The sequence below is a fragment of the Elephas maximus genome, chromosome 1 (genome assembly GCF_024166365.1).
Source record: "Elephas maximus indicus isolate mEleMax1 chromosome 1, mEleMax1 primary haplotype, whole genome shotgun sequence".
NCBI classification, from domain to species: domain Eukaryota; kingdom Metazoa; phylum Chordata; class Mammalia; order Proboscidea; family Elephantidae; genus Elephas; species Elephas maximus.
In genome coordinates this window covers 78,771,163-78,796,224 of record NC_064819.1, presented here as the reverse complement: position 1 = coordinate 78,796,224, position 25,062 = coordinate 78,771,163, and the positions used below count along the sequence as shown (strand labels likewise).

General features: G+C 38.2%; 4 non-coding genes across 4 annotated transcripts; all 4 read right to left on the bottom strand.

Moving 5' to 3' along the window:
* Window positions 1-3,769: 3,769 nt before the first annotated feature.
* On the bottom strand, window positions 3,770-3,842 carry TRNAV-UAC (transfer RNA valine (anticodon UAC)). Its single transcript has one exon. It is a non-coding gene; the product is annotated as a tRNA-Val (tRNA).
* An 11,398-nt stretch (window positions 3,843-15,240) lies between these two features.
* TRNAV-GAC (transfer RNA valine (anticodon GAC)) lies at window positions 15,241-15,313 on the bottom strand. Its single transcript has one exon. It is a non-coding gene; the product is annotated as a tRNA-Val (tRNA).
* Window positions 15,314-19,941: 4,628 nt separating this feature from the next.
* On the bottom strand, window positions 19,942-20,014 carry TRNAV-UAC (transfer RNA valine (anticodon UAC)). The gene has a single exon. It is a non-coding gene; the product is annotated as a tRNA-Val (tRNA).
* Window positions 20,015-22,830: 2,816 nt separating this feature from the next.
* Window positions 22,831-22,903, bottom strand: TRNAV-AAC (transfer RNA valine (anticodon AAC)). Its single transcript has one exon. It is a non-coding gene; the product is annotated as a tRNA-Val (tRNA).
* Window positions 22,904-25,062: the final 2,159 nt, after the last annotated feature.

Genomic DNA, 25,062 nt, shown 5'->3' with positions numbered 1-25,062 from the left:
AAAAAGGAGTGAGCTGAGAGAACAAGAGGAGCAAGGACTCCGCAGGGGAGACAGAACGAGGTGAGAGATTTCAGGGAGAGCATCAAGGAGTTCTAGACTGCAGCAAAGTGTGGAAAGAAATGAGACCAAATAAGAATGAATGAACCAGACAGGCAAGGAAGGAGAAAAAAATCTCCAGGAAAAAAAAAAAAAATGATGTTTTAATGTGAATGTAATGAGGGACGCTTATTTATTACTCACTGAATGTTTACAATGTAGACATCATCCAGAGGTTTTTAAATTCAGTTGCAATTCACATGCAGTGCAATGCTCAAGCTTTAACTGCATAAATTTTTATAAGATTCCTAAAGGCTGCCATATCAAATTATCATAAACCAGGTGGCTTAAAACAACAGAAATTTATTATCTCACAGTTCTGGAGTCCTAACTTCTGAAATCTAGGTTTTGGCATGGCTGCACTCCCTCTGAGGCTCTAGGGGAGAAACTTTCCTTCCTTCATCTAGCTTTGGGCAGCTGCTCCAATCTCTGCCTCCATCTTCACATGGTCTTCTCTTATATGTGTGTCTTCTCTTCTGTCTGTCATAAGGACACTAGTCACTGAATTTGGGGTTCACCCAGATAATCCAGGATGATATCATTTCAAGATCCTTAATTCCCTCTGCAAAGACTTTTTTCAGCTAAGGTCACATTCACAGGTTCTGAGGATTAGTAAGTAGACATATCTTTTCAGGGGCATCATTCAAATCACTGCAAGATTAATATATGTTTAACGTGTGTGTATGTGTATGTGTGTGAGTGTAACCATACCAAGGTCAAGATACAGAATATTTCCATCACCTCAGGAATGTTGCCTATACTTTTTTCCTACGCTAGAGGCCTGATAAAAGAGTCTATTATCTCAGGGAGAAAGTAATACAAATATCATCCTTTTGATCTTTGGATTTTATATACAATGCTTGACATACAAATGAAAATTTCAATATGCAAAAAAGCATGAAAATATTAACCAAAATCCAAAAGGACAGACAATAGAAGTAGACCTGAAGATGACCATCTGTTGAAATTAGCTAACAAGAACTTTAATAACTATTATAGACATGACACTGAAAGTAGAAGAAAAGATGAACAAAGTAGATAAAACAATGAAAATACCAAAAGTGAAAAAAATCAATGAAATCAATAGAATTGAAAATTTGAAATATTAAAGTTCATCATTTATTGAGTGGGCTTTAAGACAGACTGGATACAGCAAAAGAAAAGAGCAGTGAATGTGAAGACAGACCAATAGAAATTATTCAAACTGAAGAAAAAAAGAGAAAAATGAAAAAATTGGAAGGCATGAGAAAAGACATGTAAAAGTAAAACGATAAAGATATTTCATACAAACATAAACAAAAAAAATTGGTAAGGCTGTTTTAACATAAAAATGTAATCTTCAAGGCAAGTAGTATTACCATAGATAATACATAATGATAAAAGATATTTCATAGTCAAGGAAAGGTGACATTTTATAAAAGAGAGATATAATTCTAAAGTCGTATCATGTGACAACATAGCCTCAAAATATATCAGAACACACATGAGAATATGTTCACACAAAAATCTGTACATAACTCTTCATACCAGCTTTATCTGTAACAGTAAATTATTGGAAACAACTAAAATGCCCCTCAATAGGTGAATGGTTAAGAAAACTGAGGTTTATACATACCATGGAACACAGCCAGGCAATAAAAAGCCAAAAAATATTGATATATAAAACTATTTGGATAGTCTTAAGGACATAAAGCGGTGTGGGAAAAAAACACACACATCAACGTCAAAGGTCATATTCTGTATGATTCCATTTGTAAAACATTCACTGAATGACAAAATTATACAGATGGAAACAGGATTACTGGTTGTCAGATGTTAGAAGGGGTGGAGGGTGTGTGTGTGTGACTATAAAGGGGAGAGATCTTTGTGGTGATGAAATGGTTCTGCCTGTTGACTGTGGTGGTGGTTACGTGAATCTACACATGTGACAAAATGACACAGGATTATGAACACACATTGCATTGTATAAAAGTTAACTCTTGGTTTTAATTTTGAACTTAGCATTATAACTCATCTCAGTGAGCTGGTTAGAGTTATAACATGTAACTGTTGGTGGAAACTGGGTAAAAGATACAAGGAACCCCTCTGTACTATCTTTTGCAACTTTCTGTCGATCTGCAATTATTTTAAAATTAAAAAGTAAAAAAAAAAGAATTAAACATTAAAAAACCACACTTATTTTAACATATTTCTCTTAGCGAGTGATAGAACAAGCAGATACAAAAAATTCAATATGGAAAAAGAGATCTGAATTACTCTCTTAACCTAACAACTTGATTTCCTTGCCATTTATAAGATACAATACTCAACGACTGCAGATTACATATTCATTTTAAGTGCACATAGAAAATTCACAAAAATTGGGCCTTAATGGCCAATTAAAATCTCACTGAATATTAAAGGACTGAAGTAAAAAAAAAAAAAAAAGGAATTCCTCCAAATATCGGGAAATTAACATCACACTTCTAAATAACTCATGAGTTGATGAAATTACTAGGGAAATTAGAAAAAATGGTTTGAAAGGAAAAATAATGAAAGTAGAGGGTATCAAAATTTGTGGATAGCTGCTAAAAAGTTCTTCGGGGGCAAATTATAATTTTAGGTGCGTATATTGTTAAATAAAGGTTTGTGTTTGGGGGATTTTAAAAAGGGAAATGACATTTTGAATTTCAAGCTCTCCTCAGATTTAAAGAGCCAAGCCTGGGAGCCTTGTGGAAAGTAGTGAAGAACAGATTATCAAGGGCCAGAATTAGGTACCGGAAAGAAAAGAGGGGAAGGATGTTTGGAAGACTTTGAAGGTAAACTCAAGAGGACTTTACATTTTGATACTGTGAGAAGGTGAAGGGAATTCTGTGAGATGCAGACCGATGAACTCCAGTGTCTGCTTGATGACGTCAAGAAACAGAACTTTTAGTCTGGTCAGCCCAAGATGTGTGAGATTTTTCTGATGGTGGTCATGGCTGTAGCATAATGTTAAGAGAAATGACAGTTCTGAACAATTACTAGGTGTTGGACGCTGCTAATCTCGGCATGGTGCTTGTATTGGACGAACTTTAAAACGCAGTTGTAGACACTGACTTAGCAGCATACCTGAATAGAGGGAAGACTGTAAGATTTTTAGGAATGGGCTCTGATGGATACAGGACTCTTAGATTGGGTGAAGTTTCCCTAGTGTAGCGATTATCATCCTCATCTCACACGGAAAGGTCTTGGGTTTGGAAGCTGACGGGAACACCTCCTGCGGTCAACTTTTACATCGACACCTGCTACCTTTTTCAATAGGATCCATTCAAATCAATCACCCAAAATGTATCCAATGCGCAATGTTGCAGTACCGAATACACCTGGTTTCTTCCCACATCGAACTTATGGGGAGAGCCACAAGGACTCTCCAAGACAACAGGAGAATAGGGCATAAAGTAGGAGACATGTAACCATCGTGGAAGAGCCCACGCCAGGTAACATTTACTAGGACCTGGAGAGGAGCAGTTGTTTGAGAAAAGAATAAGTTGGGTCAGGAAGAAATGGTAGAGCTACTCCTCTCTTACTATCTCATTATCGGGCATTTCACCCTTACAACAGTATTTGTAAAAATTTACCATCTGACTATTTTGCCCATTAAGGATGACTGTCTAGCGTTAAAGAATGCATAGTTTAGCCTGTGACAAAGAACTGTTTCCACCTGGCTTCGAACCAGAGACCTTTCGCGTGTAAGGCAAACGTGCCGACCACTGCACTATGGGAACTATGACAGAGCTAGCAGCGACCTCTGAAGAATCAAATGGATGTTTGCTGGATGTACCCTTTCAGTAAAGCTAACTTTATCTCTTCTTTTTGAACATTTTCATATCTGTAGCCCGTTTATTTTCCCCCCAAAACCATCAAGATTAAACATGACTCAAGACCAAGCAAGGCTTTTCCCCAATCGCCCAAATCCCTCACAAATTCCTGGCCTGGAAACCTCAGGCAGGCTCTAAGGAATTTAATTTCAAGATCTTTCTCTGTACTGCCTTATGCCATTTCTCTGTCTGTCTAATGCACCTCGGAACTCACCTACTGACTATAAATATTGGCCCTTTAGAAAGTAGGGTCCCAAGAAGACAACCTGCACTTTTTGCCAAGAACTACTTGGCCCAGAGAGATTGCAGTGCAGGATGCCCTGAGGTGGCCTGTGGTAATTCTCTACTTTTCCCCAGAGCTCAGTCATTCAGCAGAGGTCATTCAGGTTTTATTTATTTATTTTTTTTTTATGGAGGGGAGGACCTGTATAACTTTTAACTCACATTGTGTTGTTGATCATATACTGTGTTTTGTTAGTTTTCACTCGACACTGAAAAATCTACCCTTCTTGTTTCATACACATCTGCCTCCTTAGTTGTTACTGCTGCATAGTATGAAATCTGTAGCCACTGATGTGTACTTACTGCTTTCTCCAGCTCTCTGCTACCTCAAATTTCTAAAATGACTAACCTCAGTGAAGACACTTATGATGGAGCTGAGCTGGAATTTTACTAAGAAACATTCCAAAATCAGAATTGCTGGGTACTAATTGAAAGGCAAGGGTCCCTGGTGTCACACTGGTTAAGTGCTCTGTGCTTCTAATGCACCAGCAGCTCTGCAATTGACTTCAGAAAAGATTATACCCTAGGGAACCGTATGGGGCTGTTCTACTTTGCCCTGTACGGTCACTAGGAGTTGGAAATGATTGACAGCATGAGTAATTAAAAGGTTATACAAGAATAAACATTGGCTTAATGCCACTGCTGCAAATTTGAAGACCTAGATTTTCAACACGAAGATTCTACCATTAGTCCATGTAGAAATTCATACATATGCTATTTTTATCATCATAAAATGAAACAGAAGAAGGACATCTAACTTACATGGCATGAGAAATTGCTCCAGTGGAAGGTGATCTTTGAGCAAAACCTGAAATAATGCATAAATTAGAGGGGAAGAAGGAGAGAAGGTATTTTGAACGGAGGGAGCCTTTCAAGTTTAATGTGTTCTTTGATATTAACATGTATATTTTCTATTAATTATGTAAATTTTTTCTGCAATGTCATAATCTTTTGCTATGCTGTCCTTTTTAGAGTTTCAAAGTAACATGGGGAAATTAGATTTATAGTATCTTAAGTTTTTAAGCAAGTTGGGAAAGTTAGTGAATTTCTCAGTAATTCTCTCCTGAAAAAGCCCAGGACCCAAAATGTGGATGAGACTCTCAGTTTATGATCATATCTTTACTGTTAGTACAATTTCAAGTGTCCCCGACTGTCTGGCAGACTGGGGCTTTGAGATTCTGGCAAGGAGGCAGACATAGAGCTTTTGCCTTGGGCATACAGCAATCTTGTTTGTTCCCATGGAAGACAGGGCTTTTTTTGTTTGTTTATTGTGTACTTTCAAGTTTCCAGGTAATAAGTCTGTCAATGGGCTGTGTGCAAGCATCGATCTTCTGGTGGAAACTCAACATTCCAGCATCACAAGAATTCTTAACTGTTCATTCTTCTGTATTCCTCATGAATAGCTTGGTTTTCCTTCAGAGTCGTAGCAGGGAGTGTGTAAAAGTTGTATTGTGTATTGAGTGTAGCCAGGATCCTGTTCAAGTGTGCTCCCCACTAAGAAACTGTTCAGACCCTGAGGAGAACAATTGGGCAGGATCTACTAATATTTCAAATGCATATTTCCCTTGATGGGCAATTCCATAAGTGTACATACAAAGTGTACTTGCACACACAAGAAATTATGTATGTTCAAATTATTCACTGCACCACTATTTGTAATTGAAAGATTAGATAAGACCTATGTATCACGTTAATATTAGTAGCTCAGTGAGTTGGGACCCATCAAGAAAATATAACAGTATGATATTGCAGACAAAAAGATCTTTATGTACATAATTGGAAAGATTTCCAAATATATTAAATGAAAAAAGCAAGGCGCAGAGGGGGGTGGCGGGGTAGGGTGGGAGAGAAAATATTTGTATTTGTATTAATTAGGTTGTATGTGCACTTTAAAAAAAATCTCTGCAAAGATCATTAAAATACTCATGATAACAGTAACCTGCTGGAGTTCTGGGGACCAGGCAGATGAGAAACAAACCTAGGAAGGTGATGCTCATTGTATTTCTTTCCATACTGTGGCTGTCAAGAGAATGTGTTAGCTATTTTAAAAATGAAAGAATTTCAGAAAACTCTATAAATACATAGTAGAGGAGGAGAGAGTAGTCTGTGGATTGAAGTCAAGTTACCTTTCAAAAAAGAAAGAAATCATTTAAGGGAAAAAGTTATAAACCTATCCTGTCCTGTCGTGCGGTCGACATCATCCGGCTATTTGGAACCCGCAGACCTTCAGCGGAAAGGGAGCTAGCAACTTTCTTAGCCTGGGAGAGGTGGGAGGACAGGGTCCTCAGCTCGGCTCAGGACACAGACAGCGGGATAGTTGGTGCGTTTCACCAAATACACAGATTCTGCAACTTTCAGGTAGAGAATCTCTGATACAAAATTTAGAGTTAAAAGTTAGAAATGTTGTTTCCTCTGGGTTTCGAACCGCGGACCTTTCGCGTGTTAGGCGAACGTGATAACCACTACATTATGGAAACACGCACTATGGCTTTTCTGTCCGGAAGTGGAAAATATATCTGCATGGCCCGGGTTGGAATCCTCTATCCAGATATTTTAATCCTGTCACTCACCTTTGTAGCTCTGGATTATATCTATTTTTATATCTAATAATTTGTTTTAGTAGATAAGGGTGATTTTGGAGATGTATTTGGTGTTGATTTTTCCAACACATTTCAATATTTTACATCACTGTCCCCCCATCAGTGCACTCCAAACAAACACGCCCTCCTAGACAGAAATTTCATGCCTTTCCATAATGGGCAAACCCGTAAGAAGGTGTTCAGCAAAGACATGGTGCTTGAACTTACTCATCAGTCTTGAAAATGTTGCCAAAAGGAGAGAGACTGCTCTGACAAATATTAGTCCTGATATCCTGCTGATGGACTATTGTTGATATGCAAAAAAGGTGATATTTCCCAACTAGCATAACCTAGATACTTCCTGTGTTTTTCTGAGATCAGATCAGCAACACAAGTTGCCTTTCTATAACATATATATCTTTCTGTTTATTTTAAATAAATTACTGAAAAGCCTACTATGTGCCAAGCCATGGTGGGTACAGAAGGGAGATTGAACTTATATGAAGGAATTGAGGGGCTAGAAAGTTAAAGGTAGCATATGACCTAATCATTTATTAAAAATTGCACCCAGTGCCGTCGAATCGATTCCGACTCATAGCGACCCTATAGGACGCAGTAGAACTGCCCCATAGAGTTTCCAAGGAGCGCCTGGCGGATTCGAACTGCCGATCCTTTGGTTAGCAGCCTTAGCACTTAAGTGGTTAAAAAAAAAATTATCATTAAATTGGTAAGTGAGACAACAGAAACAAATATCCAAGACAGATCATAACAGGACAACTAAAAAGGGGCATCACTTCCAGTCCTAATTATTAGAGGAATATACACAGATAAGTGTATATTACTAGATAAAACAATGACAGTTGGGTGTAGAGGGAACAGGAGGAGTGAGAACTCCAGCAGTAGAGTCAGAATGGAGGTGAGAGGTTTGAGGGGAGCATCAGAGAGTTCTAGATTACAGCAAAGAGTAGAAAGAAATGAGACCAAATGGGAATAAATGAACCAGATGGACAAGGCAGGAAAAAAGCATCCACAGAAAGAAAATGACATTTTAATATGAATATAATGAGGGAGGTTTATTTTTCACTCAGTGAATGATTAACCTTAATGTAGACATCATCTAGAATGGAGACATCTTTCAGATTTTTTCAAATGAAGATGCAGCTTACGTGCAATGCAATGGACAAATCTTAACTGCACAAATTTTATAAGATTCCTAAGGGCTCCCCATAACAAAATTTCATAAACCAGATGGCTTAAAACAACAAAAATTTATTCTCTCACATTCTGGAGTCCTGAAGCCTGAAATCTCCCTCTGGAGGATCTAGGGGAGACTTCTTCATTGCTTCATATAGCTTGTGGTGGCTGCTCCAATCTCTGCCTCCATCTTCACATGGCCTTCTCTTAGGTGTGTGTCTCCTTCTCTTCTATCATAAGGACACTTGTCACTGAATTTGGGGTTGACCCAGATAATCCAGCATGATCTCATTTCAAGATCCGTAATTCCATCTGCAAAGACTCTTTTTTCAAATAAGGTCACATTCACAGGTTCTGAGGGTTAAGAAGTAGACATCTTTTCAACCCACTACAAGATTAATGTATAATTAATGTGTGTGTGTAACCAACTAAGGTCAAGATATAGAATATTTCCATCACCTCTAGAAGTATGCCTGTACTTTCTCCTGCACTAGTGTCCTGATGAAAGAAAGGACCTGTTTTCTCAGGGAGAAAGTAATATAAATTTTAACTTTTTGATCTTTGATTTTTATTCACAATACCTGACAAACAAGTGAAAATTATAACACACAGAAAAGCATGAAAATATGGCCCAAAATACAAAAGCACAGACAATACAAGTAGAACTGAAGATGACCATCTCTTTGAATTAGCTAATAAGAATTTTAGTACAATTATTAACATGACACATAAAGTAGGGGAAAAGATGAACAAAATGGATAAAAACATGGAAAATATCAAAAGAGAAAAAAATCAATGGAAGTGAAAATTGAAATACTGAAATTCATAATTTATTGAGTGGGCTTTAAGGCAGACCGGAATAGCAAAACAAAAGAGGAGTTAACTTGGAAACAGACCAATAGAAATTATACAAATTTAAGAAATAAGAGAAAAATTAAAAAAGAACTCAGAAGACATAAGAAGACACATGTAGAAGTCAAATAAAGATATACCACACAAAAGGTAAAAAGTAGTGGTAAGACTGTTTTAACATTAAAAAAAAATGTAGACCTTAAGGCAACTAGTATGGTAATACCATAGATATTACATAATAATAAAAGAGGTATTTCATAATCATGGGAAAGAGAGATTTTATAAAAGAGACATCATTCTAAATGTATATTATCCAACAACACAGCCTCAAAATATACCAGAACGGACATGAAAGCATGTTCACACTAAAACCTTTACACAACTGTTCATGGCAACTTTATTTGTAACAGCAAATCATTGGAGACAAATAAAATGCCCCTCACTAAGTGAATGGTTGAGAAAACTGTGGCTCCTACATACCATGGAATACAACTCGGCAATAAAAAGGAAAAAACAAAAAACAACAAAAAGAAAACCTTGACACACAGCAGTTGGGGAGACTCAAGGGCGTTAGGCTGTGTAGAAAAAAAAACCAAACATCAAAGGTCACATACTGTATGATTCAATTTATAAAACATTCACTACATGATAAAATTATAGAGATGGAAAAGGGATTACTGGTTGCCAAATGTTAGACGCGATGGAGGGCGTGTGTGCATGTGACTATAAAGGGGAGAGACCTTTGTGGTGATGAAACAGTTTCGTATATTGACTGTGGTAGTGGTTGCATGAATCTACACATGTGATAAAATGTGCACATACATTGCATTTTATTAATGTTTAAGTCCTGGTTTTAATATTGTACTTACAGTTATGACATGAAACAGTTAGGTGGAAACTGGGCAAAAGATGCAACGGACTCCTCTGTATTATTTTTGCAACTTTCTGTAAATCTGTAATTATTCCAAAATTAAAAGCAAAAAAAGAACAAAAAACAGGAAAAATCCATACTTATTTTAATATATTTAACTTAGCAAGTGACAGAAAAAGCAGATATAAAAGACTCAAAATGGAATAGAAGATTTGAACTACTCTCTTAAACTTACAACCTAACAACTTGATCTAGTTGATATTTATAAGATACAACACCCAAAAAATACAGAATACACATTCTTTTTAGGTGCACATGGAAAATTAATGGCCAATTAAAATCTCCCTACATGTTAAAGGACTGAAATAGTAGTTTTCTAACAAACATAGAATTAAGCTAGAAAAGAGGAAAATCTCCAACTTTGAGAAATTAACATCACACTTCTAAATAACTCATGAGTCAAAAGAGAAATTCCAAGAGAAATTAGAAAAAATTGTTTGAAAGGAAAAATAATGAAAGTTATGTTAATTCTGTCATTCATGATGCCCATTCATTTTTTCTAATTTAACTATTTTATTAAAGAAATTCTTTTAATAGGCTATTTTTTAGATTGGTTTTAGGTTTACAGAAAAATTACACAGAAAGTACGGAGTTCCCATGTGTCCCCTCCTATTATTAAAATCTTGCGTTCCTGTGCATTTGTTACATTTGATGAATCTATAATGATATGTTATTAACTAAAGTCCACAGTTTACTTAGGGCTCCCTCTTTGTATTGTATAATTCCATGGCTATTGACAAATGCATAATGTAATGCGTCGACCACTATAGTATCATACAGGTTAGTTTCACTGCCCTATTGTGCTCCAACTAGTCATCTGTCAACCCCTCCTCCTGAAACCCCTGGCAACAACTGACCTTTTTACTGTCTCTATAGTTTTGCCTTTTTCAGAATATCATATAGTTGAAATCATAGAGTATGTCGGTTTTTCACACTGGTTTTTTTACTTAGCAGTATGCATTTAAGGTTCCTCTACGTCTTTTCAAAACATAATAGCTCAATTCTTTTATAACTGAATAATATTCCATTGTATGGACATAGCACAGTTTATCTGTTCACCTATTGAAAGACACCTTTGTTGCTTCCAATTTGGGGCAATTATGAACAAAGCTGCTATAAACATTTATGTACAGTTAATTTTTTTTATGTGGACAATAGTTTTAATTCATTTGGGTAAATACCTAGTAGTGCAACTCCTAGATCATAGGGTATGTCTATGTTAGCTTCTTAAAAAACTTCCAGACTTGTATTCCAAAGTGACTGTACCATTTTGCACGAATGAGAGTTCTAGTTGCTCTGCATCCTCTCCAGCATTTGGTGTAGTCAGTGTTTGGGATTTTAGTCATTTTAATTAAGGTGTGAAGTGGTATCTCACGGCTGTTTTAAATTGCAATTCCCTGATGACATATGGAGCCCTGGTGGTGAAGTGGTTAAGAGCTCAGGCTGCTAACCAATAGCTCAGCTAACTAAAAGGTGAGCACAAAATCTTTGGAAACACTGTGAGGCAGCTCTACCCTTCATGTAGGGTCACCGGCACACGGCAACCACATATGAAGCAGATTTCTTTTTGGTGAGGTGTCTGTTCAAGTTTTAAATTGGGTTGTTTGTTCTCTCATTATTGAGTTTTAAGAGGTCTTTTCATATTTTCAATGGCACTGGGTTTTTTTTTTCATATTTTAGATATAAATCATTTATCAGACATTTTCTCCCAGTCTATGGCTTTTCATTCTCTTAAGTGTCTTTCTCAGAGCAGTTTTTTTAATTTTAAAGAAACTTATCAATTTTTTTCTCTTTCATGGATTAAATTTTTGGTGGTGTATCTAAAAAGTCATAGTCAAACCCAGTCACCTAGATTTTTTCCTACGTTGTCTTCAGGCAAAGTCTGTGTCTAGACATCATCCCAACTCTATGAACGTTTGGGCTCTGTTCTGCAGCTTTTACCATCCTGACTTTCTGAACCTCCATCTTGAGTGAAGCTGGATTCCAAGTCCTAGAGGACTTCCCATCAGGGTCGAATTAACCAGTAAGCACGAGCTTAATTGTATTTACTTGCTAATCTGTGGTGAACAATTTCACATAGGTTTCACCACATCTTTGTGGTGAGCGACAGGTGAAATTGTGCACTGCAGATTGGTGAAAAGGCACAACTGGGGCTGAGCCTTACCTTGCTTATTGGGTAATCTCGGTCCTGCTTCCCACTGACCCCATTGAAGAAGTGACTTCCGGTACCCACCAGCTCTTGGCAGCGACTGAGCGCACAACTCAAAGGACAGTATTCCTGGAGAGATGGGTCCTATTCCAGTGCCCCGCGCTCCGCCCAGCATCCTGGAAAGGTGTGGTGGACACTGATCCTGCAATGGAAACGCCCAGAACCGAAAGACTTCCGTCAAGCCCAGATAAGAACCAAGTCTCAAAAGATGTTTCTGGAAGGTGACAGTAGGGTGGAAGGAACTAAAAAAAAAAATGGAGGATGACAAGAGTCAGATTTAGCAGCTGCCCTTGAAGTGCAGGGGCATTTCCTTAGATCCAGAGGACGGAAATATTATCTTCCTAATCTGCAGCCCATCTCATCCTCCACTCCCCAGACACCACCCTCCTCCATCCTTTATACTCTCCTCCCCCCCAAACAAAAAGGGCCATTACAGGAGAGTTCTGAAAATATTTCTGGCAAGAAAATTAAGTTGGCAGAGACAATTGATGTCTTCTCTCTGGTAGTTGTCGACGCTCGGTGAAAAAACAAACTTTTCTTTTATTGTGGTATCCCAACATCTCATATATTCATTGGACATTGATATATCCTATTTGGAAAATGCCTTGGAAGGTCTTTTGCCCATATTCCTAAAGGTGAAGATAAAAAAATTCAGCTACTGGAGGGGAAAAAAGCATAGAATATCTTTGTGATCTTGGAGTAGACGATTTCTTAAAGAGGCACAAAAGAAAGAAACATAAAATTTAAATGAATCGGACTTCATATGAAAATTAAGAATTTTATCAGAAGATACTCACCCGCTGGCGGGGAGAATAGATACAAATATCCTGTAACGAACTCTTAAGTTAATGATATAATAAACCAAACCAAACCCAGTGCCGTCGAGTGGATTCCGACTCATACCGCTACCCTATAGGACAGAGTAGAACCGCCTCGTAGAGTTTCCAAGGAGCGCCTGGCAGATTCGAACTTCCGACCTTTTGGTTAACTGCCATAGCACTCAACCACTACACCACCAGGAGGGTTTCCAAATGATATAATAAGAATCAATAATAATAATATCCATAATACTAATTTTAAAAGACAAAAAAAATCTGATAGAAGATGCACCAAGGTGATTCAAAAGGGGCTGTTTTCCATATTAGGAAACAGAAGAGCCTCAACCTCTGCGGGTAGCGAAGGACCGTCAAGCTGGCGCCTTGTTCTATTGCGTTTACCAGCCGGTTCATAAACCGCGGAAGTCCAGCAACAGAGGGGTGTTAGAAGACACTGCGCGTCCCCACGCTGCTCGCCTAGGGACAATTTTTAGCCTTAGCGCCCATGACTGGAGTATTTGGAGTTATCTTTTTTTTTTTTTTTTATCATAAGAAAACAACTCATTTCGACCTTGTTGGAACCAAGGACCTTCCCCGTGTAAGACGAACGTTCTAACCACTACATTACAGAAACCACCACGGAGATGACAGATACCTCTGAAGAATCAAATGGATGTTTTTCCGGAAGTCACATGTTGGATAAAGTTAAATTTCTCTTCCTTTCAGACATTTTCATATTTGTTGCGTGTATATTTTCTCCTCAAAACCATCAATATCAAACATGACTCCAGGCTAAGGAAGGCCTTCCCCACAATGACTGAAATTCTTCACAAATTCCAGGCCTGGAAACCTCAGGCAGCCTCTAAGGAATTTGATTTCAAGAACTTCCTTGGTACCGTCCTAGACTTTTCTCTGTCAAATGCATCCTGGCATTCACCACATTCCCACCTGTTATGCATTGGATTATGTCGCCCAAAATATGTGTAGTAAATCCTAACCCCTATACAAAAAAAAAACACGTGTATGCAATTTCATTTGGAATAGGATTTGTTTTGTTAATAAGATCATATAGGTGTAGGACGTGTCTTAAATTTAATCACTTTGGAGATATAAAAGGAGCAGATTAGGCACAGAAGGAAGTGGGCACAAGTGGAGGAAAGGCACACGGCATGGGGAGATCCCCAAGGAAGGCTGAGGAGAACTGGAGATGCTGAGACAAGGGTCTCCCAGAGAGGGCAGAGAGAGCCTTCCTCTAGAGCCCATGCCCGGAATTTGGACTCCTTCTAGCCTCCTCAGGTGTGAAAAAATAAATTTTTGTTTTTGAAAACCACCCTCCTGTGGTGTTTCTATTATAACACCACAAAGAAACTAAGACACCACCCTGGGGAAACAGCCTTGATTTGCTCCAGGATGTTCTAGGAGATGCGGAGGAAATTCTCTCACCATAGCACCTTGGCCGTGGGTTTTCTGGGTGAAATTCATAGAATTAAAACAACCTTAACCATCTCCTTCAAGGCCCCCACCTTGGTTATAAAGGTCGGGTTTTTTGTTTGTTTGTTTGTTTGTTTGTTTCTGTGAGGAAGCAGACTATGTAGATACAGGTACGAGGCAGGAAAAATGACCTTTTTCCCTATTTCCACACACACACACAAAAAAAAGAATCAGCTCTGGCATTCTCTTTACCAGGCTTTTTCCACTCCTGAGATGCTTTTGTTGTTGTTGTTTGGTTTTGCTGTTAAACACTCTGCTTTAGGATGGTTAGTTTATTGAAACTGGGTGGGTTGCGACTGGTGGATTAAGGCAGGGGGAAATAAGAGTTAGGGGATTCCTGCTTATTATAGGGACACTAAGTGACAATGCTTGCGTTGTAAAAGAGAAAAGAAATTATTTGATCAGGGCCTTCTCGTATTGATGCCGCGATTAAGAATTCGGCTTCCATACCAGCTACGGCCTAATTTTTTTTTTTAATACTGGGGGCTGTTTCTGAGATAAGTACCCAGTCCGCATTAGGTCCGCTTGCCTATTTCGTGGAGTATCATTTCTGTGCTTGAGTTATAAAGAGCAGAGAATGGACTTTCAATTCTCCGTTCGGCTCGAAGTGGAGCCCTGTTCCTTCTTAGAAATCCCTGAGAAAAACTTCTTTAGGAAAAACCAGCGTGTCCCGTTGTCGGGACTCCCAGGGAGCCAGTTCCACCCGCGCTGCACCAGGAAGGTTCTGTCCTGTGCTGGGGTCTCCACCACCCGCTGCTCAAAATCCGTGGACCTCAAGCCGAAGGGGAGCCCGCAACTTGCTGGGGCTGGGAGAGGTGGAAGGATGCGCGCCTCAGTCAGGCTGGGGACAAAGATAGCGCGGGGGTTGGTGTGTTTGACCAAATACACAGATTCTATGGGGTTCAGATGGAGAACCTCAAAAGCAAAATACTGAGTTAAAAGGCCAAACCGCTGTTTCCGCCCGGTTTCGAACCGGGGACCTTTCGCGTGTCAGGCGAATGTGATAACCACTACACTACGGAAACACGCTCCGATGCCTCTCTGTTAGAACAGATGTTAGAAGAGGGACAGCTATGTCTGCATGCTCCAGGTTCACAACTTCTACCGAGAAATTTTGATTCTGTATCACTTACATTTGCAGCTCTAGATTATACTTACTGCATATCTAATAACTATTCATCTGTTTTAATGGACGAAGATGATTTTAGGAATGCATTTGACTATTGTTTGCTTCTCAGCTCAGTTCATGACTTACATCGCTGTCACCACCACCGCTCAGCTCCCCCGCTAGTCTCCGTGTACAAATTCCCTGTCTTTCCACAATGGACAAACCCCTAAGAAGGTGTTCAGCAAAGAGATGATGCTTGAGATTACTCCGTCAGTCTTGAAAAAGTTGTCAAATGGGGAATGACTTCTCTGACAAATGTTGAGTCCTGACATCCTGCTGATGGACTATTGTCGATATCCAAATAATGTGATATTTCCCAAGTAGCATAATCTAGATACTGTATTTTTCTGAGATCGGGCTAGCAACACAAGTTGCCTTTCTGTTACATGCATATATTTTTGTTTATTTTCAATAAATTAATGAAAACCCACTAAGCGCCCAATCCCATGCCATGTACTGAAGGGAGATTCAAGTTGTGTGAAGGAATTGAGACTCTAGAAAGATAGAAAGTAGCATATAAGCTAACCGTGTATTTATAAAAGGACATAAATGGCTAATTATCATGAAATTGCCAAGTGAAATAATAAATATCCAAGAGAAATCGCAACAGGAGAACTGAGAAGGGGCATCACCCCCTAGTACGAATTATTAGAGGAAGATACACAGATAAGGTAATTCATTACCAGATTTAAAAAAGTGAGCTGGGTGTAGAGAACAAGAGGAGCAAGGACTCTGCAGTGGAGAAAGAACGGAAGTGAGAGATTTCTGGGGGAGCATCAAGGAGTTCTAGACTGCAGCAAAGTGTGGAAAGAAATGAGACCAAATGATAATGAATGAACCAGATAGGCAAGGAAGGAGAAAAGCATCGCCAGGAAAAAAAAAAAATGATGTTTTAACGTGAATGTAATGAGGGAGGTTTATTTATTACTCACTGAATGTTAAACTTTAATGTAGACATCATCTAGAATGTAGACATCATCCAGAGGTTTTTTAATTCAGATGCAAATCACATGCAGTACAATGCACAAATTTTAACTGCATAAATTTTTATAAGATTCCTAAAGGCTGCCATATCAAATTGTCATAAACCAGGTGGCTTAAAACAACAGAAATTTATTTTCTCACAGTTCTGGAGTCCTAACTTCTGAAATCTAGGTTTTGGCATGGCTGCACTCCCTCTGAGGCTCTAGGGGAGAATCTTTCCTTCCTTCATCAACCTTGGAGTGGCTGCTCCAATCTCTGCCTCCATCTTCACATGGTCTTCTCTTATATGTATGTCTTCTCTTCTGTCTATCGTAAGGACACTAGTCACTGAATTGGGGTTCACCCAGATAATCCAGGATGATATCATTTCAAGATCCTTAACTTAATTCCGTCTGCAAAGACTTTTTTCAGATAAGGTCACATTCACAGGTTCTGAGGATTAGGAAGTAGGCATATCTTTTCAGGGGCATCATTCAACTCACTGCAAGATTAATATATGCTTAATATGTGTGTATGTGTGTGAGTGTAACCACACCAAGGTCAAGATACAGAATATTTCCATCACCTCAGGAATGTTGCCTGTACTTTTTTCTTACACCAGAGGCCTGATAAAAGAGTCTATTATCTCAGGGAGAAAGTAATACAAATTTTATCCTTTTGATCTTTGGTTTTTATATACAAAGCTTGACATACAAATGAAAATTTCAGTATGCAAAAAAAAAAAATGAAAATACTAACCAAAATCCAAAAGCACAGACAATAGAAGTAGACCTGAAGATGACCATCTGTTGAAATTAGCTAACAAGAACTTTAATAACAATTATAGACATGGCACTGAAAGTAGAAGATGAACAAAGTAGATAAAACAAGGAAAATATCAAAAGTGAAAAAATCAATGAAAGCAATAGAATTGAAAATTGAAATATTAAAGTTCATCATTTATGGAGTGGGCTTTAAGACAGACTGGATACAGCAAAAGAAAAGAGCAGTGAATGTGAAGACAGACCAATAGAAATTATCCAAACTGAAGAAAAAAAGAGAGAAAAATGAAAAAAAATTGGAAGGCATGAGAAAAGATATGTAAAAGTAAAACGATAAGCATATTTCATAAAAACATAAACAAAAAATTGGTAAGGCTGTATTAACATAAAAATGTAGACTTCAAGGCAAGTAGTATTACCATAAAAAGAAATTTACATAATGATAAAAGAGAGATTTCATAGCCATGAAAAGGTGACATTTTATAAAAGAGAGATATAATTCTAAAGTTGTATCATGCAACAACATAGCCTCAAAATATATCAGAACAGACATGAAAACATGTTCACACAAAAATCTGTACATAATTCTTCATAACACCTTTATCTGTAACACTAAATTATTGGAAACAACTAAAATGTCCCTCAATAGGTGAACGGTTAAGAAAACTGTGGTTTATACATACCATGGAATACAACCAGGCAATGAAAAGCCAAAAAATATTGATACAGAAAACTATTTGGATAGTCTCAAGGGCATAAAGCTGTGTGGGAAAAAACACACACACATCAACATCAAAGGTCACATTCTGTATGATTCCATTTATAAAACTTTCACTTAATGATAAAATTATACAGATGGAAACAGGATTACTGGTTGTCAGATGTTAGAAGTGACAGAGGGTGTGTGTGTGTGACTATACAGGCGAGAGATCTTTGTGGTGATGAAATGGTTCTGCCTGTTGACTGTGGTGGTGGTTACGTGAATCTACACATGTGACAAAATGACACAGGATTATGCACACACATTGTATTGTATAAAAGTTAACTCTTGGTTTTAATTTTGAACTTAGAGTTACAACATGTAACTGTTGGTGGAAACTGGGTAAAAGATACAAGGGACACTTCTGTACTATCTTTTGCAACTTTCTGTCAATCTGCAATGATTTTAAAATTAAAAAGTAAAAAAAAGAATTAAACATTAAAAAATCACACTTATTTTAACATATTACTCTTAGTGAATGATAGAACAAGCAGATACAAAAAAAATTCAATATGGAATAGGAGATCTGAATTACTCTCCTAACAATTGGATTTCCTTGACATTTATAAGATACAATACTCAATGACTGCAGATTACATATTCATTTTAAGTGCACATAGAAAATTCACAAAAATTGGGCCTTAATGGCCAGTTAAAATCTCACTGAATATTAAAGGACTGAAGTAAAAAAAAGTGTTTTCTAGCCAGCAGAGAATTAAGCTAAAAAAAAAAGGAATTCCTCCAAATATTGGGAAATTAACATCACACTTCTAAATAACTCATGAGTCCATGGAATTACTAGGGAAATTAGAAAAAATGGCTTGAAAGGAAAAATAATGAAAGTAGAGGGTATCAAAATATGTGGACAGCTGCTAAAAAGTTCTTCTGGAGAAAATTATAATTTTAGGTGCATATATTGTTAAATAAAGGTTTGCGTTTGGGGGATTTTAAAAAGGGAAATGACATTTTGAATTTCAAGCTCTGCTCAGAATAGATTTAAAGAGCCAAGCCTGGGAGCCTTGTGGAAAGTAGTGAAGAACAGATTATCAAGGGCCAGAATTAGGTACCGGAAAGAAAAGAGGGGAAGGATGTTTGGAAGACTTTGAAGGTAAACTCAAGAGGACTTTACATTTTTGATACTGTGAGAAGGTGAAGGGAATTCTGTGAGATGCAGGCCGATGAACTCCAGTGTCTGCTTGATGACGTCAAGAAACAAACTTTTAGTCTGGTCAGCCCAAGATGTGTGAGATTTTTCTGATGGTGGTCATGGCTTTAGCATAATGTTAAGAGAAATGACAGTTCTGAACAATTACTAGGTGTTGGACGCTGCTAATCTCGGCATGGTGCTTGTATTGGACGAATTTTAAAACGCAGTTGTAGACACTGACTTAGTAGCATACCTGAATAGAGGGAAGACTGTAAGATTTTTAGGAATGGGCTCTTGTCAATACAGGACTCTTAGATTGGGTGAAGTTTCCCTAGTGTAGTGATTATCATCCTCATCTCACACGGAAAGGTCTTGGGTTTGGAAGCTGAGGGAAACACCTCCTGCGGTCAACTTTTACATCCACACCTGCTAACTTTTTCAACAGGTTCCATTCAAATCCATCACCCAAAATGTATCCAGTGCGCAATATTGCAGTACCGAATACACCTGGTTTCTTCCCACATCGAACTTATGGGGAGAGCCACAAGGACTCTCCAAGACAACAGGAGAATAGGGCATAAAGGAGGAGACATGTAACCATCATGGAAGAGCCCACGCCAGGTAACATTTACTAGGACCTGGAGAGGAGCAGTTGTTTGAGAAAAGAATGACTTGAGTCAGGAAGAAATGGTAGAACTACTGTCTTACTGTCTCATTATCGGGCATTTCACACTTACAACAGTATTTGTAGAAATTTACTATGCGACCATTTTACGCATTAACGATGACTGTCTAGCGTTAAAGAATGCATAACGTAGCGTATGAAAAAGATCTGTTTCCACCTGGGTTTGAACCAGGGACCTTTCGCGTGTAAGGCGAACGTGCTGACCACTGCACTGTGGAAACTACGACGGAGCTGGCAGCTACCTCTGAAGAATCAAATGGATATTTGCTCGATGTACCCTTTCAGTAAAGTTAAATTTCTCTCTTCCTTTTGAACATTTTCGTATCTGTAGCCTGTTTATTTTCCCCAAAAAACCACCAAGATTAAACACGACTCAAGACCTAAAAAAAATTTTTTTTTTTTTTAAGACCAAGCAAGGCTTTTCCCCAATCGCCCAAATCCCTCACAAATTCCTGGCCTGGAAACCTCAGGCAGGCTCTAAGGAATTTAATTTCAAGATCTTTCTCTGTACTGCCTTATGCCATTTCTCTATCTAATGCACCTAGGAACTCACCTACTGATTACAAATATTGGCCCTTTAGAAAGCAGGGTCCCAAGAAGACAACCTGCACTTTTTGCCAAGAACTACTTGGCCCAGAGAGATTGCAGTGCAGGATGCCCTGAGGTGGCCTGTGGTAATTCTCTACTTTTCCCCAGAGCTCAGTTATTCAGCAGCTATCACTCACTGGTTTTCCTTTTTTTATGGGGGGGGGGGGGGGGAACCTGCATAACTTTTAACTCACTTTGTGCTGTTGATCATATACTGTGTTTTGTTAGTTTTCACTTGATACTGAAAAATCTACCCTTCTTGTTTCATATACATCTGCCTCCTTAGTTGTTACTGCTGCATAGTATGAAATCTGTAGCCACTGCTGTGTACTTTCTCCAGCTCTCTGCTACCTCACATTTTCTACAATGACTAACCTCAGTGAAGCCACCTATGATGGAGCTGAGCTAGGATTTTACTGAGAAACATTCCGAAATCAGAATTGCTGGGTACTAATTGAAAGGCAAGGGTCCCTGGTGTCACACTGGTTAAGCGCTCTGTGCTTCTAATCCACCAGCAGCTCTACAATTGACTTCGGAAAAGATTACAGCCTAGGGAACCCTGTGGGGCTGTTCTACTCTGCCCTGTAGGGTCACTAGGAGTTGGAAATGATTGACAGCGTGGGTAATTAAAAGGTTATACAAGAATAAATATTGGCTTAATGCCACTGCTGCAAATTTGAAGACTTAGATTTTCCACACGAAGATTTTACCATTAGTCCATGTACAAATTCATACATATACTATTTTTATCATCATAAAATGAAACAGAAGAAGGACATCTAACTCACATGCATGAGAAATTGCTCCAGTCGGAAGGTGATCTTTGAGGAAAACCTGAAACAATGAGTAAATTAGAGGGGAAGAAGGAGTGAGGGTATATTTTGAATGGAGGGAGCTTTCAAGTTTAATGTGTTCTTTGATGTTAACATGTATATTTTTTCTATTAATGATGCAAAATTTTTTCTGCAATGTCATAATCTTTTGATAGGCTGTCTTTTTAGAGTTTCAAAGTACCATGGAGAAATTGGATTTGTAATATCTTAACTCTTTCTGCAAGGTGGGAAAGTTAGTGAATTTCTCAGTAATTCTCTCCTGAAAAAGCCCAGTACCCAACATGTGGATGAGACTCTCAGCTTCTGATCATGTCTTTACTGTTAGTACAATTTCAAGTGTCCCCGACTGTCTGGCAGACTGGGCTTTGAGATTCTGGCAAGGAGACAGACTTACAGCTTTTGCCTTGGGCATACAGCAATCTTGTTTGTTCCCAGGGAAGGTAGGGCTTTTTTTTGATTGTTTATTGTGTACTTTCAAGTTTCCGGGTATTAAGTCTGTCAATGGGCTGTGTGCAAGCATCGATCTTCTGGTGGAAACTTAACATTCCAGCATCACAAGAATTCCTAACTGTTCATTCTTCTATATTCCTCATGAATAGCCTGGTTTTCCTTCAGAGTTGTAGCAGGGAGTGTGTAAAAGTTGTATTGTGTATTGCGTGTAGCCAGGATCCTGTTCAAGTGTGCTCCCCACTAAGAAACTGTTCAGACCCTGAGGAGAACAACTGGGCAGGATCTACCAATATTTCAAATGCATATTTCCCTTGATGGGCAATTCCATAAGTGTGCATACAAAGTGTACTTGCACACATAAGAAATTATGTATGTTCAAATTATTCACTGCACCATTATCTGTAATTGAAAGACTAGATAAGACCTATGTATCACGTTAGTATTAGTAGTTCAGTGAGTTAGGACACATCAAGAAAATGTAATAATACGATATTGCAGACAAAGGTCTTTACGTACATAATTGGAAAGATTTCCAAATATATTAAGTGAGAAAAGCAAGGCACAGAGGGGGCTGGCGAGGTAGGGTGGGAGAGAAAACATTTGTATTTGTATTAATTAGGTTGTATGTGCACCTTAAAACAATCTCTGCAAAGATCATTAAAATACTCATGATAATGGTAACATGCTGGGGTTCTGGGGACCAGGCAGATGAGAAACAAACCTAGGAAGGTGATGTTCACTGCATTTCTTTCCATACTGCGACTGTCAAGAGGATGTGTTAGCTATTTTAAAAATGAAAGAATTTCAGAAAACTCTACAAATACATAGTAGACGGGGAGATTAGTCTGTGGATTGAAGTCACCTATTGAAAAATAAATAAATCATTTCAGGGAAAAAGTTATAAACCTAAATCCTGTCCTGTCCTGGGGTCGACATCAGCCGGCTGCTCAGAACCCGCAGACTTTCAGCCGAAAGGGAGCTAGCAACTTTCTTAGCCTGGGAGAGGTGGGAGGACAGGGTCCTCAGCTCGGCTCAGGACACAGACAGCGGGATAGTTGGTGCGTTTCACCAAATACACAGATTCTGTGGGTTTCAGGTAGAGAATCTCAGACGCGAAATTTAGAGTTAAAAGATAAAAAAAAAAAAAAAAAAGGAGATAGAACTGTTGTTTCCGCCCGGTTTTGAACCGAGGACCTTGCGCATGTTTGGCGAACGTGATAACCACTACACTACGGAGACAGGCAGTGTGGGCTTGTTGTCAGAAAGTGGAAAGTATGTCCGCATTGCCGGAGTTGGAAACCTCTATCCAGATATTTTAATCCTGTCACTCAGCTTTGTAGCTATGGATTATATCTATTTTATATCTAATAATTCGTTTTAGTGGATAAGGATGATTTTGGAGATGTATTTGGTGTTGACTTTTCCAACACATTTCAATATTTTACATCACTGTCCCCCCACTAAAAATACTAGCGCACCCCAAACAAACACACCCTCCTAGACAGAAATTTCATGCCTTTCCATAATGGGCAAACCCGTAAGAAGGTGTTCAGCAAAGACATGGTACTTGAACCTACTCATCAGTCTTAAAAATGTTGCCAAAAGGAGAGAGACAGCTCTGACAAATATAAGTCCTGACATCCTACTGATGGACTATTGTTGATATCCAAATAAGGTGATATTTCCCAATTAGCATAACCTAGATACTTGTGTGTTTTTCTGAGATCAGATCAGCAGCACAAGTTCCCTTTCTATTACATACATATATTTCTGTTTATTTTAAATAAATTACTGAAAAGCCTACTATGTGCCAAGCCATGGTGGGTACAGAAGGGAGATTGAAGTTATATGAAGGAATTGAAGGGCTAGAAAGTTAAAAGTAGCATATAATCTAATCATTTATTACAAATTTCACAAAAGTGGTTAATTATCATTAAATTGGTAAGTGAGACAACAGAAACAAATATCCAAGACAGATCATAACAGGGCAACTGAGAAGGGGCATTACCTCCAGTCCTAATTATTAGAGGAATATACACAGATAAGTAATTAATTACTAGACAAAACAATGAGAGTTGGGTGTAGAGGGAACAGGAGGAGTGAGGACTCCAGCAGTAGAGTCAGAATGGAGGTGAGAGGTTTGAGGGGAGCATCAGAGAGTTCTAGATTACCGCAAAGACTAGAAAGAAATGAGACCAAATGGGAATAAATGAACCAAATGGGTAAGACAGGAGAAAAGCATCCACAGAAAGAAAATGATATTTTAATATGAATATAATGAGGGAGGTTTATTTTTCACTCAATGAATGATTAACCTTAATGTAGACATCATCTAGAATGGAGACATCATAGAGGTTTTTTCAAATGAAGATGTAACCTACATGCAGCACAACGGAAAAATCTTAACTGCACAAATTTTATAAGATTCCTAAGGGCTCCCCATAACAAATTTTCATAAACCAGATGGTGTAAAACAGCAGAAATTTATTCTCTCACGTTCTGGAGTCCTGAAGTCTGAAATCTCCCTCTGGAGGCTCTAGGGGAGACTCTTTCATTGCTTCATGTAGATTGTGGTGGCTGCTCCAATCTCTGCCTCCATCTTCACATGGCCTTCTCTTAGGTGTGTGTCTCCTTCTCTTCTATCATAAGGACACTTGTCACTGAATTTGGGGTTGACCCAGATAATCCAGCATGATCTCATTTCAAGATCCGTAATTCCATCTGCAAAGACTCCTTTTTCAAATAAGGTCACATTCACAGGTTCCGAGGGTTAGGAAGTAGACATCTTTTCAGGGGCATTATTCAACCCACTACAAGATTAATATATAATTAATGTGTGTGTGTAACCAACTAAGGTCAAGATATAGAATATTTCCATTACCTCTAGAAGTGTGCCTGTACTTTCTCCTTCACTAGAGTCGGAATCGACTCGACAGCAACGGGTTTTAGAGTCCTGATAAAAGAAAGGATCAATTTTCTCAGGGAGAATGTAAGTTTTATGTTTTTGATCTTTGATTTTTATTCACAATACCTGACAAACAAGTGAAAATTATAACACACAGAAAAGCGTGAAAATATGACCCAAAATACAAAAGAACAGACAATAGAAGTAGAACTGAAGATGACCATCTCTTTGAATTAGCTAATAAGAATTTTAGTACAATTATTAACATGACACATAAAGTAGGGGAAAAGATGAACAAAATGGATAAAAACATGGAAAATATCAAAAGAGAAAAAATCAATGGAAGCGAAAATTGAAATACTGAAATTCATAATTTATTGAGTGGGCTTTAAGGCAGACCGGAATAGCAAAAGAGAAGTTAACTTGAAACAGGCCAGTAGAAATAGAAACAGACAAAAAGAGAGAAAAATTTTTTAAAAATTCAGAAGACGTA